The sequence below is a fragment of the Hyaena hyaena genome, unplaced genomic scaffold, assembly GCF_003009895.1.
Source record: "Hyaena hyaena isolate Hyena2069 unplaced genomic scaffold, ASM300989v1 scaffold_813, whole genome shotgun sequence".
NCBI classification, from domain to species: Eukaryota; Metazoa; Chordata; class Mammalia; order Carnivora; family Hyaenidae; genus Hyaena; species Hyaena hyaena.
The window spans coordinates 99,553-119,033 of record NW_024081448.1 but is presented as its reverse complement, the minus strand read 5'-3'; the positions used below and the strand labels follow the sequence as shown (position 1 = coordinate 119,033).

At 41.3% G+C, this 19,481-nt stretch overlaps 1 long non-coding RNA gene across 1 annotated transcript in view; it reads right to left on the bottom strand.

Annotated features, from left to right (window-relative positions):
* Nucleotides 1-11,560, bottom strand: part of LOC120221807 — a 29,399-nt gene extending 17,839 nt beyond the window's left edge. The window contains exon 1 of the long non-coding RNA XR_005525899.1: nucleotides 11,416-11,560. This is a non-coding gene — a long non-coding RNA (uncharacterized LOC120221807). The remainder of the gene's footprint in view (nucleotides 1-11,415) is intronic.
* Nucleotides 11,561-19,481: the final 7,921 nt, after the last annotated feature.

Genomic DNA, 19,481 nt, shown 5'->3' with positions numbered 1-19,481 from the left:
GATAAATGGAGTCACTTACTAACCAAAGTAGTTCTAAACCTCTTAAATAAAATATGAATTGTTCTTGTGAAGCCACAACTGCCCTTTCAAAAACTCTCAGGATACATGGCAGTCATCCCCTTTGTGGGGCAGACCCTTTGATAGGGGAGCAGCAGATTGAGGAACATAGAAGAAAAGAGTGGCCACAGTGTCCAGAATGGGATACACATAGTCTTTTGTAGTTTTAAAAAAATCTTTTGCAGTGTACTGTGTCACCAACACAAATGAATAAATAAATGCATGGATGCATGCATGGATGAATGAATGAATTAATAGCATGTCTGGACATCAGGGCAGGATGAAAAGTTAAAACATATCACAGTCACACTTGCCAACATCACAGAGCCAAGAACTGAAGGGAAATGTTGTTCTCAAAGCTACACTGAAAATCTGAAGACATATTTGGTTTCATTATTAGCCAAATCACTTGAACATGGTGTGAAACAAAATGATGAACCAATAAAGGCTCCATTGGAATAGTGCTGTACAACACATTCTGCAGAAACTCAGATGCAGTCCTATAAGGAGACAATGACTAATATGATTTCGAACATGTCATTTACTCTCTTCAAGTCTCAGCTTCCTTGTCTATAAAATGTATTATTGGGCTTAAATCAGTTCCCTGGGAGAAGTTTGGGTCACATAATTTCAGCAGTCATGACCAACTTTCATATCCAGTAGGGTTCAAGGATCCACTAGACAGACTCAGAGAACTTAGCAAAACTGTTACACCCATAATTATGGTATATTACAGCAAAGGGTGCAGGTAAAAATCAACAATTGAAAAAGGTGTGTAGAAAAGAATACAGGAGGCTCAGGCACAACTTCCAGGTGTCTTCTCCCAGTGGAGTCATGTGGACATCACTTAATTCCAGCAACAACATTTGGCGATACACACAAAACATTGCCAGCCAGGGAAGCTCACCTAACCCTTGGCGTGCAGTGTTTTTACTTCGTGTGCAGTGTCTTGTAGGCATAGATTACCATCTACATGGCTAACCATAGCTCTCCAGATGCTACAGCCCAGGGCCCCCACAATAAATTATGTTACTAGCATTAACTATCTGGCATTGCTCAACACTGAGATAAGCAAAGACACTCTTAACAGGTAGGATATGCCAAGGGCTCAACAGTTACCTTCTAAGAGCTAAGCAAAGGCCAAACATTTCTTTCAAATGTGAGGAGTTTGGGCAACCTACACTTGCTTTATTACTCCTTTACTGCACAATGCCTCTCTACATTGTCTCCAAATAGCCAGACTTTAAACATGGCAGCTGAAGGCTTCCAGTGAAACTTTCCCAAAGAGGAACACAGAAGCTACGTGACATTTTCTAACCTATGCTTGGAAGCCACACAGCCTAACCCTCTTCCATCCTATTCACCTAGTCAATCATAAAGGCCTGTCCATGTTCAAGGGGTTGGGACATAGACTCGACCACATGACGGAAGGTATACCAAAGCATTTATAGATGGATTTTAAAACCACTCAGCCACAAAGTCACAGGTAAAGTTCTTCCTGTCTCTCCTGACTACTAATAAGAATTTTTTTCTTTTTGCCTCAGCCTAAGGAAAAAGCACTTTCAAGTCAAAATAAATAAACACAGAGAATTTTTCTTTCAAGGCAAAAATGCAGTCTGTGCTCAAACACAGAGACTTCTCTTGGCCTGAGAGAAGCTTTATCTGAGTGATGTAGCACGGCTACCTGGTGTGAGCAAGGCAACCCAGAAAACTCAGCATTCCCCAGGAGGCCATGAAGCCACCTTGGTCCTTTTCACCAGATTTGCCTGAAGGAACTTCATGTGTTCATAAAGCCTGCTAACTGGACTCCTTCTTTCCTTTTTCATGTTTTTTGTTTTTTTCTGCTTCAAACCCTATGTATAGAATTTTGTAGAATACCTTCCTTAAATGCCATTGGTCCTTTAAAAAAAACAATATCTATATAACTATAGAACAAACATGATAGATGTCTTTGAAGAAAATACTTGCTTTAACATGAATTGTAGCCAAAAAGAGACATGAGACCTTTACTTCATGGCCTATGACATTTACGATCTGGTTATTTCCCCCATGAACAATTGATTTTTAACTTATTTCATTCAGCATTTTACATTTAGCTCACTACCTTAATTTCAGGCTCTTCAAAGTTAAATTTTCCCTTTGGGAATGATCCCCAAACCATTCAGAAGGATTCTTGGCCTCAGAGAGAAAGCCTGGAATTACCAATCCAGTCAGCCTCTTGCCTGGCTCCAATATGGGTCCCAAAGTCCCTTCATAGAAGGGAATTTCTGCAGGTGGTCTCTGATTCAAAGGATAAAAGCTGAACTGTTCAGAGAAACATCCTGCCCATTTGCATCCATCTCCTGACTGGAGATCAGTAGAACAACTGTGCCAAGAAAAAAACAGTCTACAGAAATGTTTATCCAGCACACAAAGCCACAAACCAGTGAAGAGGATTCCTAATGATTCCGTTGCAGATGTCTTTTTGCAATGCAATTCTCAATGCAATCGCCTAACAAGGGAATTTCTTGGCCTGAAATCTTGCGCACACCAGACAGACTTCATTTTGGAGAATATCATCAGCAATGGCCATCACTCTTCCTTCGTAGTTATGTTGCATTCCTTTGGATTTGGTCAAACTTTTGTTTCAAAGTGAACATATGCAGAGCATGTAAAGGGAGAAGGTGGAGCCAGAGGAGTTTTTTGTATCGAATGAATTTTCTAGGCTTCCAAAGAAAGTAGACTTCCTTGCAGTACTGAGAACATTGTAGATGGTTAAAACACAAAATGATTTTGAAGTTTAATTTAAATTTCATCCTCCTGGCTATTTGTGTTTGTATTTCACTTCACTTGAACAATAAAGTAGCTTGGACGGTTTTGAGCATGTGGTTAAGCCTTTTAATTTCCTGGCCCTCATGCACTACTGCTCACATGGCTGGGTGACTGCTCTTAGCACAGCAGCCGAATTTTTAAATTGTTCATTGATATCTTTGGCCTAACATCAACACAATATTTTGTATAGGTGTCTTATTGCTACAGCCATCTGAAATCTGAAACAAAGGTTGATGACACACGGATCCATCATTAATGTAGCAACTGCTCTTATATTGTTAACCATACCACAACAACCCATAGATAGCAATTCTTCAAAGACATGGCCCACATCTTAAACAGAATGAAAAGGGCACTAAAGAAATTCTAAATCCTTTTACACTAATGAATAAATTCTTTGCTGATGCAAGGACTCGGCACTGCAGTAAAATATTTTTCAAATAATAAGGAAGTCATTTTAAGCATTCAGAGACTTCTTTTCCTTCTCAGTGCATTGGGAATCTTTTATCAAAAGTAGTTTCCTTGGAAGTAGATCTTTGTAGTCAGAATGTAATAGCACCATTAATTCACCAGTGCACGAATCAGCCTGACGGTGGTTCACCATTTCTTTACATTCTGATTGTGGGTTCTTTCATAGTCTGGTTTGTCTCCAGTCTGGCTGTTCTGTTTTGTTTTGATTTGTTTTGTTTTCAGATTACCAGAGTACAGAGCCAGCATGATGGATGACTCAGGGCTGAGAGAAGGAAGATTTGTTTCCCAAAAGGAGTATCTCCAAATGCAGACATTCCTTCTGTTGCCTTTATCCTCAGTTGGGTCAAAGGTGTGTGACATATGAAAACACAACATGGGCCATAGCGTCTCTCTCTCTCTCACTCTCTTTCCAATGGCTCTCTACTTCAACATGTCATTTTGCAGAAATAAATATGGAGTTCCAGCTATCACTGTAATGAGTGCATTCAAAAGGCAAAAGTTAAGTCCTCGCTCTCACCTTTCATGGAGCTTACATTCCAGTGGGGGAGATGGAAGAGGTAGAAATGTACACAAATAATAGAAGTTCATGAAAATAAGTGGAGAAAAGGAGAAGGAGCCTGAGAACAGGGTGGATGCCAGAGCTGAATCAAGGTCTGGAGAGAGAAGGGTAAACTAGGTGAAAGAAAGGCTGTTTTAAAATCCCATCTCACGGGCGCCTGGGTGGCTCAGTTGATTAAGTGTCCAACTCTTGATCTCAACTCAGGCCCTGATCTCAGGGATGTGACTTCAGGCCCCATGTTGAACTCCACACTGGGTGTGGAGCGTACTTTAAAAAAATTAGGGGGGAGGGGAGGATCTCATTTAAGCAGTTTATTTTAAAGTCATTGCCAGATTTTAGGACAGGAGATTAGACGAGATCATGGGTGAGACACTGTGCATACCTGACACTCCAAGTAGAATAGTGTCATGTGAACCTACTTCATCTCATCTCCAAGATATCATCCAGAAATAAGCTACAAAATGTGAGGACTGTCAGGTCCCTTATTAGCAAAGCATAGCTCACCACCTGTGTCCATAGGGCCCATGTGCAAAGAATGGTTTATAAATGGTGAGAAATACCTCCAAAAAATATTTAGTGACATATACAAACTATATGAAATTCAAAGTTTAGTGTCCATAAATACGGTTGTATTGGAACACAGCCACACAGATTTCTCTACTTATTGTTTATAGCTGCTTATATGCTACAACAGCAGAGCCGAATGTTTGTAACCGAGAATGCACAGTATGGCCTGCAAAGCCTAAATAATATTTACCCTCTAATTCTTTCTTTAAAAATTTTAATGTTTATTTATCTTTGAAAAAGTGAGCAGGGGAGGGGCAGAGAGAGAGAGGGAGACATAGAATCCAAAACAGGCCCCAGGCTTCGAGCTGTCAGCACATAGCCTGACACGAGGCTCAAACTCATGGATGGTGAGATCATGACCTGAGACAAAGTCAGATCCTTAACTGACTGAGCCACCCAGGTGCCCCCACCTTCTCATCCTTTACAGGAGAAGTTTGCCCAACCCTGCTCTACATGGTAGAGTCTTTTATGTCTGTGTATAACTTACAAAGAGTTGCTGGCAGAAAATAAAGATAATCCTCACTATATATATTGAGATCCAACAGCCAATAAATCACAATGTTTACCCCACAGATCTGCTACTCTTTACTCTGTATACAGTAAGACAAAAGAGGTTGAAATATTACTAGTCACTGAAATCATAAATGCTATCATTCAGATGGTAGAAGACAATTATTTTCCATCTTCCCACCAAGAGAACAAAAAAAACGGGACTTAATCAGTAAGGATTTAGGATACATTAAAGAAGAATATCCTGATAGATAGGAAGAACATGGGATGAAATAAGGTTTAGGCATCCATTTCCTCTTTGTTATGAAAACTTCCTGCCTCTCCAGTTCAGGGTGTAAAATAAGGTCTTGCCACCTGGAAGTATCAAATAAATATAGCCACAAACACTGTCTCTGTCTTCCAGTTAGGATTAGGTATACAGGATGAGATGCACTATCTTGCCCCTCCTTGAAGAGATTGAAATTGATCCTCATTCATGCAACCTCCTCCCTAACTACCCCCTGGGCCTAAGGACACATCAGCTGCCCCCAGCAAAAGGGCAGAGGCCAGTCTGCCTCAGTCTAATCTGAATGTCTCCACTTACCATCCAGCTGACAGGAGGTTGACTGATGGCTTTTACACAGGTTCATGTCCTAATCATTGGAACCCATGAATGTCACATTATGTGGCAAAAGGGACTTTGCAGATGTGATTAAGGCAGCAGACCTTGAGATGGTAGAGGTCCTGGATTATCTTGGTGAGCACTCAGTGTAATCACAAGTGTTCTCACAACAGGGCGGCAGAAAGGATTTGACCACAACAGAAAAGGGTCATGTGTCCACTGAGGCACGCTGCTATGCCACTGGCTCTGAAGCCAAAGGAGAAACACTGAGCCACGGAATGCAACAGATTCAGCTCTAGACGCTTGCAAAGCAAGAGAAGGTCTTCTCCCTTAGAGACTCCAGAACAGCGCCTTGACGTTAGCCCCAGTGAAACTGATGTTGGACTTCTGATCTCCAGGACCAAAGACAACAAATGTGTGTTGTTTTAAGCCACCGAGCTTGTGGTAGTTTTTTAAGCATCCATACGAAACCAATATGCACCTGCCTTATGCTTAATTTTTTTCTCACATGTAAAAACGTAGGTAGTGACAGGATCTGCCCCAGTGGGTTTGAGAGTCGTCACATGAATTCTTATACACAGAAGCAGCAGGAGGAGGGAGACAATGTGAGGCACAAAGTTGAAAGGGAGCCAGAAAACCAGTAATCGGGATAAATAATATTCAAGTGCATTATATGCTAAAAAAGAATCAGAAATAATGTGAAAAATCCTTAGTGCACAAGCTATCGAAATTTTAAATAAAGACAAGATCAGTATTACTGATATTTCTCTTTGCCTCAGGCCCCAACATAGCTCAGCATTGCACTTTTAGTGATCCTGTCATCATTTAAAACTTTGGCGTTTTTGTTCATCATGGACTTTTTGTATTAATCTTAGTATTAATTCACCCTAACCCACACTAAGTACTTAGAACAGTGCCCAAGACCTACCAAATACTTCAACAAATTTTGGCTATTATTACTATCCACTTCGCCCAAGACCTCTGCCAGACTGTACAAGAAATCTAGTTTACAGTCACCTAACGGATATATTAACAGACTTCTCTAACCAAATGAGCCCACCCCAGTCTATACATTTTTATAATAGGGAGTTAAATTCTCAGTCTAGCACCACTGAACACCAAATCCCTCCTATTCTGTTTCTCTCCACTGTGACATCAGTCTAAGGGGCTAGATACTTAAATTAGATAGAATCTTTTCAACAGAGGCAATAAGGAGAGAGGAAAGATGACTTGCTTGAAACCCCATCTCCTTCTCTATTTTCTGTTATTATTCAGTGTGCAAGTAATAATGATGAGAGATAACATTTATTGAATGCTTAGTGCAATATGAAATGCTTTACATGACTCCAACGCTCTGAAAGGTTGATACTATTATTATCCCCATTACACAGGCAATGAGAGTGAGACCTAAAGAGATTAAATACTCACAGCTAGACAATGAAACATAAAAGTATCTTTTCCTCTGTGTTATATGCTCTCCCCGTATGCCCATTAGCCCCACATCTATAAGAACACTTGTTTTGGTCTTTCCCCACTCATTTCCTATTCCTTCTTTCATCAGTTCCTTCAGGGATCTCGTAAGGCATTCTATTTCTCATCAAACTCTTAATTTATACTAAGCCAAAGAACTCCACTTAACTCAGTGACTCGTTCTCTTTAATTCAAGCCACCACTTCCCCTTTACCAGACTTAATAACTGCAAGATTCTAGGAAGCGTGGGGTCCTTCAGAGGCATTTGTCTCAGTGCATCCCTTTCACCTGCTGTATGGGGTCTGTTCAATGTTTCCTTGATCTGTTGCACTACTTGAGATAGTTCAGCAGCACTATCTCAAGCCTTAACACAAACACAGACACTTTGGCTCCCACTCAATGAAAAATAGCAAGAAATTCTCGACATTCCCAGTGGTATTTCTACATTCTGTAAATCCTTGGCCTCAGTATCTGAAACTTTGTCATTTTGGGAATACTAATTACTTCAAACATGGCGCCTCTGCGGCTCTTCATCATGACATTCTCCAATTCCATTTGGTACTCTCCGGTCCTGCCCCATTGCAAAAGATGGCCTCAGCCATGGTTCAAAGACTTCTTCCAAAGCTGGAATAACACTTCCTAGAACTTCAGTTTTGTGTATAGTATTAGTCACAGTTCTCCAGAGAAACAGGACCAATAGGAGATAGATGATAGATAGATAGATAGATAGATAGATAGATAGATAGATAGATGATAGATAGATAGATAGATAGATAGAAGATAGATAGATGATAGATAGATAGATAGACAGACAGACAGATAGATGATAGATAGATAGATAGATAGAAGATAGATAGATGATAGATAGATAGATAGATAGACAGACAGACAGATAGACAGACAGATAGATAAAGAAGATTTACTACAGGAGTTGCCTTATGCAATCATGGAGGCTGAAATGTGCCACTCTATGCCACCTGTAAGCTTCAGAACCAGAAAAGCCAGTGCTATATTTCAATCTGAGTCCAAAAGCCTGAGAACAAAGGCAGGTGCTAGTATAAGTCTCAATTTGCAAAGGTCCAAGAACCAGAGCTCTGATTTCCAAGGGCAGAAGAAATGGGTGTCCCAGCACAAAAGAGAAAAGAGTTTGCCATTCCTCCACCTTTTTGTTGTATTTGGGTCCCCAGTGGATTAGATTGCTTCACCACATTGGTGAGGGTATATCTTCTTTACACAGTCTACCAATTCAAAGGTTAATCTCTTTGGAAAACACCCTCACATAAACACCTAGAAACAATGTTTACCAGCTATCTGGACATACCTTGGCTTGGTCAAGTCACATAAAATTAACCATCGCAAACACCTCATTATTTCTACCATGAGATGAACAGCCTTCTACATGGGTGACCACATGTATTAACCTATCGAAGAATGATCAGATTCGGGTCCTTGAAGCTTTTCTTATGGGCAAGGAATCTGGTCACATCACAATGTCCACTCCTACTACTCCAGAGCCCCAGCTGAGAGCTTTCCATATATTGTACTTTCCTAATATCTTAATGGGAATAAGACAGTGTTTTAAAACTCTTAGGTAGTTTCATATGCATTCTCATTTCCTGTATGGGAAATTAGCTGAATCTCAGCCTCGAAATTCAACTACTGAAAAAAATACATATTTAGAAAAAAAATTTATCCTAGACTTCATCTTAAAATTTTTGAGTTCCTACTCTGTTGGGAGTGGCAAAAATGTAATCTCGGGGTATCGCTTATCTCATACCTGCAGATGTTTATGCTGAGGAGATTGGCTTCCTTAGTGCTAAAGTGTTGGGATGGACAAAAGAAGAGAGGAAGTCTTTCTGTCTTCAGTAGTAAGTTCATCTGGGAGCTTCTAAGATGGTTTTATTCCTATCCACATGGCCTCATTCAGGCTCACTGATCTCAGTGCTGGTTCCCTGCCACACCTGCAGACACAAGACTCACTCCACTGTTCTCTGTGGCTGGCTGGGAATCAAGGATGTCCAGTAGACATCTGTGGTCCATCAGCCTAGCCTCACATTTCAGTCTTCCTCTCTCTAGGATCTTCTCCTTCCTTAGGGCACCTTTCTCTCTCTGGTTCCACAAACCCATCTGGGATTTTGCAGATTTCTTAAGACTCTGTCCTGCAAGGGGTGCCTGGGTGGCTCAGTCGGTTGAGTGTCTGGCTTTGGCTCATGTCATGATATCACAGTTTGTGGGTTCGAGCCCCGCGTCGGGCTCTGTGCTGACAGCTCAGAGCCTGGAGCCTGCTTTGTATTCTGTGTCTCCCTCTCTCTCTGACACTCCCCTGTTCACGCTGTCTCTCTCTCTCTCAAAAATAAATTAAACTTTAAAAAAAAAAAAAAAAGACTCTGTCCTGCAAGCTTGTTCCAAGCACTACCATCATTACTTACCCTCTGGCTTCTTACCTTTCCTAGAATGGGAGAAGAAAAACCTGTATTTTATTGTGTGCACAGATGCAGAGATGGATGATACCCTGTTCTTGGTCTCAGTGTTCCCTAATCCATCATCACAGTATGGCAAATGACAAAGATGGCTTCAATTCTACCCCCTCTCTGGAGGCAGCCCCTTTGCAATGTGTCTGTGTGGCTCCTCCCATCAAAAGTGAAGGCTCTTTTTTTCACTCCTTGAATCTGGGATTCCCCTATGACTTGCTTTGGCCAACAGAATGTGACAGAAGTGATGTTGTACCAGGTCTGATATAGGCTTAAGGAGGCTTTTCACTTGTTTGTCTTCCCTCTCGGTACCCCACTGCCACAAAAGCCCACTGGATGATGGGCGACATAGAGCCAAGTCTCTCTACACCATAGCCCACCACACCCATCACTGCCAAATGACTACAAAACCCATAAGCACGCCCAACACCAACCAACCAAATCTGGCTCAGAACAGCAGAACTAAGGCAACAATAAATGCTTTTTGTATTAGTCACTAAATTTTGGAGCAGTTTGTCATGCAGCAAAGGCAAACTGATAGTGTTTTCCATAACATTTTGCTCCAAATCCACCAAATTTCCCTAAGGTATTAAACTTTTGAAACATTTAGCTCTCCTTCTGTCCCCTCAGGCAATAAGCGATCTGAAGCGATTACAGGAAGGTGCATATAGAAGATGAGATACTTGGAGAAAAAAACAAGCAAACAAAGAAAATTTGTTATCACACACCAAGTATTGTGCTAAGTATATCCTATCGTCTGGGGACTTAGGGCCACAGATTTTGACAGCCTGTCAATCTCAACCTCATCACAGTTTACTTTTAGCCAAAACCAGATAGGACTTTTAAAATTCCTGCTCTCGCGTGTGCACAATCATGAAACCTGGTTATAGCCACCACCCCAGGCATTGATGACTTTTGATCCCGAGTCACCATTTAGTGAATTTTGGAAAGCTGCTTCTCCCCAGATATCTCCAAGGAGCACTCAAGTTGGCTGATATGAGTACATATGAGTTCATTTGGGTTAATCCAATGGGTGCATTTGGGTTAATATTACAAGGAACAGTGATCAGCTTCCCAAATCCTCATGATCTATTGCTGATTTCAACCTATAACTGTGCTCTCCAAGCACACACACACATATATACACATACACACAATACAAACACACACATACAAATGTACATAATACACATGCACACAGACATCTGCACAGACACATATACACAGTCAGCCCCTGCATTCAGTCATAAATATATTCTGAATCTGTGCCACAATTCAATTTTGTAAGCCCCTCAAAAAATGTATGGGTTGTCCTATCATCTATATTCCATGTGGGAGATAATAACTAAATAAGTTAATTTTTCTTTAGAAGAAAACTATTACAACATAAAGAAGATAAGAATAGTTTACCTGAGCATATAGAATCTGGATGGAGACACGGGGAAAAGTCAAGGTTTTCTCCAAGAATTATAGATGGCCACTGACCTCCTATTGGTAGAATTAAGCAGCCCAACCTAGGAAGTTGCACCAAAAACGGCTTTTGACTCCAAGGGATTGTAGGTTTCTATCTCCAGAAACTAAAAGCAGTAGAAACCTCTACCCTTTAAAAAAAAAAAAAAAAAAAAAAAAAAAAGGAGTTCTCCACCTAAAATTATTATTTTGAATGACATTCCTTCCTCCTTGGGCAGCCACTATGGCATTTACTTTTTCCTAATCTTTAAATATGAGATGGAGTTATTTCCTTCTGATGGCTGAAGGGTTATTCTGCCTTCTTTCTGATGACTGAAAGGTTATTCTGTGTGTTAATTATATTATTCTTTGGTCTCATAATTCTGACCACCTGTAGAATACTGTCAGCATGGATTTTCCACTGAAGAAGACCAGTGTTACAACCTTACCAATTAAAGAGAAAAGTAGTTCTCAGTTTCCTCACTGAGAAGCAGGAAGTCAGACGTGATTGCTGAGAAGTCCCCAAGAGCCAGTGTGGGATGTCCAGACCTCAGGAGTAACACCACAGGCCTTTATCCACTAAACAAAGCTGCCTTCTTCCTTAGAAAATGAAAGAGAGAAAGAACACAGCAAATCTTCAGGGAGGTCTATCGTCTTCTGTGCTCTTAAGAAAGTAACAGCCCACAATTTCCCCTACTCCTAGTCCTCCACAAGCCATAGTGAAATTTCGCTCCTGCTATGATAAATTATTACTTTAAAAAGTCATTTTCAAATTTAGACAGTTTCTACAAAGAGGGCACATTTCCACACTAGATGCCTTATCTCCCGGAACATGACGCCCATTTAGTAGAAAAGAAACCCAGCTGGTGTTGTAAAGAACAGTCGAGGTTCCAGTTGCTAAATTACAAAGCATAAAATACATAATAAAAGACCTATGTAAGTAGACATTATAAATGACTGATGAAGAAAGCCTACGAGCAAGATGACTTGTGAACAGCTTGTGATACACCATGGTCTCTTCTGTTTGGCATTGCTGGAAGTCTATTGAGAACATTATGTCTAATTTTGCTTTCACCATTTCTTCACAAAGATGGCTGCATTGTATAACACACCCATTATTGTTGTACTTTGAGGACATTAAGTCAAGAGCATCTCCAGTTTTACCCATCACCTAGGGAGTTGTTTTTCTGTGATTTTTGAACATGATATTATCTGCTTTATCTAGTGTGGCATCTTTCCCACAAAACTGCATCTAAAAATATGACTCTGGGTTAAACAAATAATAACAGTGATCAGGCAAAAATGAGCTGGTGTTAGGAAAGAAAGAAAAAGATAACCTCAAGCTGAGTTTGCAAAAGAAATGCAGAGTTAATGAGGCAGCCATGCAGATACGTGCTGGAGGAAGACTAGAAATGACAAGTGGAACAGAAAATATTTCTGTGCTAACAGATTTTCTCAGGGAAATAAAACTATAGGGAAATAAGAAAAGGTCAACACCAAGAGTCACATCCTGTCATGAACAATAAAGAATCAAAGGATTTATTTTCATAGGAGAAATATTGACAGTTTAATGGAAACTAAAATGGAAAAGGTAAGATACCAAGTTAATCCTGGGCGCATAGAATGTTCCACATAACTTGTTCCCATACTGTCCCCAAAATACACAATGTTTCTCCCACGTAGAGCAGCACAGAGAGAAACCTCAGAAGAAATTCTATGGTTGCAGGAAGGAAGATGAAGTTTACTCTGAGGTGCATTTGACAGTTTTGTATTGTTCATACCCAAACAAGCCTTCACTGTATCTGTGTTAAGCCTTGTTTGCAGTAGAATTCTTTGGCATCTCTGCCAGTATATCCTCCTGTCTGTGAAAATGTTTAATGGGTCAATATCATCATGACCTGAGCAAAAGCCGAGTCAGATACTTAACTGACTGAACCATCCCCACGTGCCCCTCAGATGCCTTTTAAGTGGGCAGAATTTGATCCACTGTCACCAAGGCCACAAGACATAGGCCTGCAAAGCTATGCATTATTATTATTATAACTTTTCCCCATTCACCACACTGAGGCCTTCCCTACTCAACAGTATAACAGAATATGATACTATTTCTCGGTTACCTAGATATGAGAAGGCACTGAAATGCTCAGGTCTAGCTCCATTTTTCTTGGGGTTTCTAGAGTTGGTCATTTTTATTCCTTCCATCCAACTGAACTATGCTATACCACAGACATTTGCATTTTTGATCATGAATGATGGAGAAGTACTAAAATGGGTTGCCAGTTCATCCATCCTGTTTTCATTCCACAATTACTTACTGAGTATTTACTGTGTGTCTGGAATTATGTTTGGAGCTGGAGACATAAAGATGAGGAATAAAGTCTTGCCTTTGGGTGGCTTCACAGTAGGGTGGGAGAAGCATCTTGTGATTTATTATTATTATTATGGTGATTATTATTGTGATAATGTCTTAGGTGCTTTTGGAGATTGGGACTTCTCAGAGCCTCCAGAAGTCGGCAGAAGTAGCTACGAAGACAGAGGGACTGTCTATCCAGCTTCCCCCACCCCAATTCTGCTCTTCACTGTCCAATTTGGAGGATGCCCACACTCCTCACACTGGGAACAGGGATGGGAATGTGATGGGTCCAGAGCTGCCCAGGCAGCCCTGCCTGCTACCTGCACTCTGCCTGCAAAATAGGCTCACTTATTCCCAGGGACATGTTCTTAGAAATAACAGCACCACACCCTTCATTATTCACTCTTCCTGAACCTAAGCAACTGCCACACGAGGGAAGCAGAGACGGTAACCCCAAGTCAGGATCTGAGTGGGTCATTCAATGAGCCATGGTGTGTCCTGACCTCTTCACCTGGGGCCTGAGCAGGGTCACTGACAAGTGACCCCCTCGATTTCACGTGTCTCACAGGAAAACATTTTTCTGAGCCCCACTAGAACCCACAGACCTCTTGTTCATCTCTTATGAAAAGCAACAGTAGTGGTTTAAGAAGAAAAAAAAAGGAACACTGTGCTGGTTCTTCCTACTTTCTCTACAGAAAAAAGCCAATTACTTGTTTCTTTTCTGCTTGAAAGAATAAGGAATACAAGCAGAGTGTAGACGCTAAAGGGTTGGAAGACACAGCCTTCTGGGTGGGGGGGGTTGGAGAATAGGCCCTGATGGAAGGTGTTGGTCCCCCCCACCCCAGTTTGGGGATGCTTTCCCTCAGTCATCACCCCTGCATCACAGTCTTGAGCTGCATACAAAGCCACACATGCGGGTCGGCCACAGTCTGTGACTTGTTCTCTCTCTAATGGCAGTACCAGGTCAGGGAACACAGATCCCACAGCACTTCCTCTCAACTGTGCCTGCCAGGGCTCCTGTCCACTCATTAGCATAATCGTTTGCAGGACTGTGTGCTTTTATTAGACTACATGATATTACTATTCCCAAAATCATTTTCTACTTTTTTTTCACGACTTCCTCCCCACCACCCCCAACTTCTCCCAATCAATGTCTGAGCATCTCCCAATGTATCATTCGTCCAGGGCTCCTGATGGCTCTGCCTAGACCACCTCTTACTACCAGCTTCAGAGGCTGTTTCTTCCTGGCTTTCAAAATGAAGCAAAGGAAGCTTCGAGCTCACAAGCAGCAACAACCACTAAACACTTCTTACAGATATGCTTTTAATCATTCTTGGACCTTTGTAAACAGACACTCCCAGGCTGCCACAGCATGGGAGAACCAATGAGGTTTTATTAAAATTAAAATGTTTATTTATTTATTTTTGAGAGAGTGAGAGAGAGAGAGACAGAGACAGAGAGCACATGTGACCGGGGAGGGGCAGATAAAAAGGGAGAGAACCCCAAGAAGTTCCGCACTGTCAGCACAGAACCCTATGTGGGGTTCAGTCTCATGAACAGTGAGATCATGACCTGAGCCAAAATCAAGAGTCAGACTCTCAACCAAATGAGCCACCCAAGTGCCCCAAGGCTTTATTAAAATTAATACCTAAGTTACAGTAGCTCTCAGTTCCCACCTGTTTAATGGCAGAACCAAAGGGAACCCCCTAAACCCTCTTCAGTTATTTCAGGGATTCCAGGATTGCCTTCCATGGCCATAAGGGACAAATCCATTGTGGGTTTCCATTTTGGCCACACTTGCTATGCACTGACTATATTGATGGAGATGTCTTAAGGAGTTACCACTCCATGGCTTATAGACTCTCTGAGAGAAGCCAGGTTAAAGATATTTCCATTAAAATACTGGGTACCACAGCCTTCACCTGATGGCCATCCTGAGGTCCTAGTCTGCCTAGGATGCTAACGTGATGCCTCTGTCACCTTTTCTACAGGAGCCCTAAAGTTGTTCTGCTGCTGCTCAGAATCATAAAAAAAAGTCCTTAAGCTTCTGGCTTAAACCATTTCCTTACAAGAGTTAAGAACTGGCTTTGACAGGGGCGCCTGGGTGGCTTAGTCGGTTAAGCGTCCGACTTTCGCTTAGGTCATGATCTCACGGTTCGTGGGTTCGAGCCCCACATCGGGCTCTGTGCTGCCTGCCATCTCAGAGCCTGGAGCCTGTTTCAGTCTGTGACTCCCTCTCTCTCTGACCCTCTCCTGCTCACGCTGTCTCTCTCTCTCTCTCATAGAAATAAATTTAAAAAACATTAAAAAAAAAAAAAAGAACTGGCTTTGACAAACTGTGACAAAGGGAAGGGACACATATGCCACCTCTTGGTTACATACACCTATTCCCTTCCCTCTCTCCTCTCCAAATGCCTTTACCTTATAATAGGACCAATGATATCCTCCCCAAAAGATATGTCCAAGTCCTTGCCTCTGGTACACATGAGAATGACCTGAATTAGACATGGATCTCTGGTAGCTCTTTGCAGATGCAGGAGAGGAGAAGGCCATGTGAAGACACAGGCAGAGATTCAAGGAGGTGATGCCACAGCAGGGGCTACCAGCAGCTGGAAGAGTTGAGGAAGGGTCTCCTCCAGAGCCTTGAAGGGAACATGGCCCTGCAGATACCTTGAGTTAGCATTTCTGGATTCCAGAAAAGTGAGAGAATTTCTGTTTTCTTGAGGTGCCTGGTGGCTCAGATGGTTAAACATCCAATTTTTGTTTCAGCTCATGTCAGGAACTCACAGCTTCATGGTTTGAGCTGTGCTGGCAGTGAAGAGCCTGCTTGGGATTCTCTCTCTCCTTCTCTCTCTCTCTGCCCCTCCCCAACTTGTGCTGTCTCTGTCTCTCTTGAAATAAATAAATAAACTTTAAAAAATTCTGTTGTCTTAAGACACCAAGTTGGCAGTAATTTGTAGCAGCCTTAGTAAACAAATACAGCCCTATCCCACTCCTGAATCCTCAACCTGTTCTTCTACTTCATTCAGCCAAAAATACAATACAATACAATACAATACAATACAATACAATACAATACAATACAAGCTCAGGCAAATGGAAACCAGGGGCCACAGTGTGACCTCTAATCACAAACGTCTGAGGGCTATCTGAGCACAGTCCCAGGTTTGAGCTGGTTTTACATGACCATTTTGTTTATATTCTTCAAAGTTAAAGACTACATTTTAGGAGTCCACTTACTGATATGATAGACACTAGTTAGACAATCTAGATTTTTACTCAAAATTAATAGATTTATTTTACTTCACAACTCATTTTGCAACTCAGTTTCTCTACCCTACCAAGACGACAAACCTACCATCTGTAAGGTGAGAAGAATGGGCCAACCTTCTGATTTATGCTTGAATTCCCAAAGCAAGGATCACTGGATCTTTCCCTTGTCCTAACTGACACCAAGCCTCTATTCTAAGGCTCTTCTCTGGAGCAAAAACATACTTAAATTCCTTCCAACATAAAACACCACCACCACCAACAAAAGTCTTTCCTCCACCATATTCCCTCTTAGTCATCACTTCCCACCCTCCAATCCTTAAGAGATAATCTTAAGAAAAATAATCTGCTGGAACTGTGGTTTAAAGCTTTAGATAGAACCTGAGTAGAATTCCAGGTCCATAATTTAACATCCTGCTGTATCCAGCTCTTGCTGCTGCTTCAAGTGTAAGAGAGTCATAGAGTTCCAGTATGAGACCACAATGAGATGAGACAGGCTGGGGTCTGAGTGGGCAGATAGGCCATCAGGGCACAGCTGGGGACTAGAAATGAGTCTCTGTGTACTGTGGTGCTCATTCTGTAATATGTACAAATATCAACTTGTCATGTTGTACACCTTAAACTAATATGATGTCATATGCCAATCATATCTCAATTTAAAAAATAAATACAGAAATGCAGAAACAAGTCTCTGTGAAGCCCAGGAAAAAAGAAAGGAGAGAAGGATTTGGAGTCAAAGGAAGCTCTTGAACGACCCCTGGCCCTCTAGCCGGGGCAGCAAGGGATTGTCACCAGGACATCAGGAGTTGACAGAGGTTGATTGGGCAGCCACTGCTACCAGCCCTACATGAAGCATCTATGCTTATCATAGATCACAGGCCAGGTACCTAGGATCCTGTTGTTAGTGCCAGAGACACAGCAGGCCCCAGGGATAGTTTTCTTCCTGCATCCAGGGAGCAGAGCATATGATGTCCAAGGGCAAGAGAGATGGATCCATATACAGTTGTCCTGAGCATACTTGGAAGAGAATCAAGGTGGCACACAAAGGGGACTTGACAGTAACAGGAAGACTGCTACAGAAATCAGTTCATGTCCCAAGGCTTCCTGGGTGGGAATTAATGGGTTTGCAAACAAGGATTCCCTGAGAATTCTCAAGGGCCGTATACAGTTCATAGATATCACATTTGTATAATTGTGTGCCCTATTGAAGATTACTCTTCTTTAACAAAAACACTTCAGGATCTCTTTATGCAGCCTGGGACAGAAGGCCTCCCTGGGCCAGATTTTGAGAAAGTCCTGTGAGTTTCATGGATGAATTTCAGGCTATACTGGAGCATATTATTTGCCCCCTGGACTGGCAAGAGAGAGCCCTAATTGTACATGATGCATATAATACACATATTTTATATTAATTAAATGTATACATATAACACAGTGTTGTTAAAAAGATGTGCATTTTATATATAATATTGGTATTATATCTTAGTAGCATAACGAAGGGGAGATGGCACTGGCAATATGTTATGAGACAAATCACCTGGGAGAAATTCTGAATGATAACAGGGATTGTGGTTCTACCTGAGGAGAGTAATTCTTGCTTCCTGGCTTCACAACAGTGTTAGGAGGATTAAAATCAAAATGAGATCAGAAAAAAGGGAAACACAATGAAGATATCACAAATTGAAAGAAGCATTATCATTATTTTTTTAAGGAGGCTCCACACCTAGCGCAGAGCCCAATGCCGGGCTTGAACTCACGGCCCCAAGAACAAGATCCAAGCTGAGATCAAGACTCGGAAGCTTAACCAATCGAGCCACCCAGGTGCCCCTATTATTTTTAATTCAAAGAAATTTATGTGGGAACTACACACTTGGGCTGAAATTCTGCAAGCTGGTCCTCAGGTACACAGAAACTTTCTGATTAAAATTTTAATAACTAGCTTATTACTAGGAGGAGGTTTTGCAAGAGCAAAACAACGAATGTTAAGAGCAGATGGATCCTGCTGATTCCCAGACTTTCCCATTTCAATGTTTGAGTTCCTCAAAATACTTTCGGTTCACAGGAGTGTATGTGTGTGTGCGCGCGTGCACACGCACACACACACACCTCATAGGTGTCTCGAATTCATCTGTTTAACTACAGACTACAGCAACCCTAAATAGAACACGTTGGTAAATTTTAGTATGTTTAAAACAAAAAAAAACAAAAACAAAACAAAAAAAAAGAGAAGAGGTCTTGTCTTCTTGTATTCCCTTCTGAACAGACTTTTGAAAAGTCCTCTTTTATCTGTTTCTCAGGTCCATATAAATCCCATTTTACCTTTTAGTTCAACATGTTTTTTTAAAACTCACAGCAAAGAAAAATAAATTATGATTGATGAAGAAAGACACTATGATGTGGCTGAGACATGCTGGCCCATCAGAAATGACCACACTTATCCTGAAAGTAAGATTATGAAATCACAACTGGAAAATGACTTCTGTAATCAGCCTCTAAAACTAATGCCCAAAATGAGGCACCTTCTGCTAAAACTCCTGGAAATCTTCCTACCTGCTGTAAATCTGCATTTGCAGATCCTCCGCCAGGAATTAAATTTGTCTTCTGTTTAGTGGTTTTTTTGTTTTTTTGTTTTGTTTTTTTAGATTTAGAAAGAGCTGAGCAGGGAGTCTTAAATATGATGTGGAGGTCTAAAACAATGTCAGTGAAAACAAAGACCACAGCAGAGAGGAGAATGGAAAAAAGGATTTTCTAGAGTTTTTATCTACTGAAAGGTCTGTCTCTTCTGGGCATCTCCCTCCAAATTTTGATGTACCTGCTCTGAACTCAGCATTTGCCAGATACTCAGAGGCATATGGAAATGGAATACTCCAGATTTCTGCACTTCAGGAAACT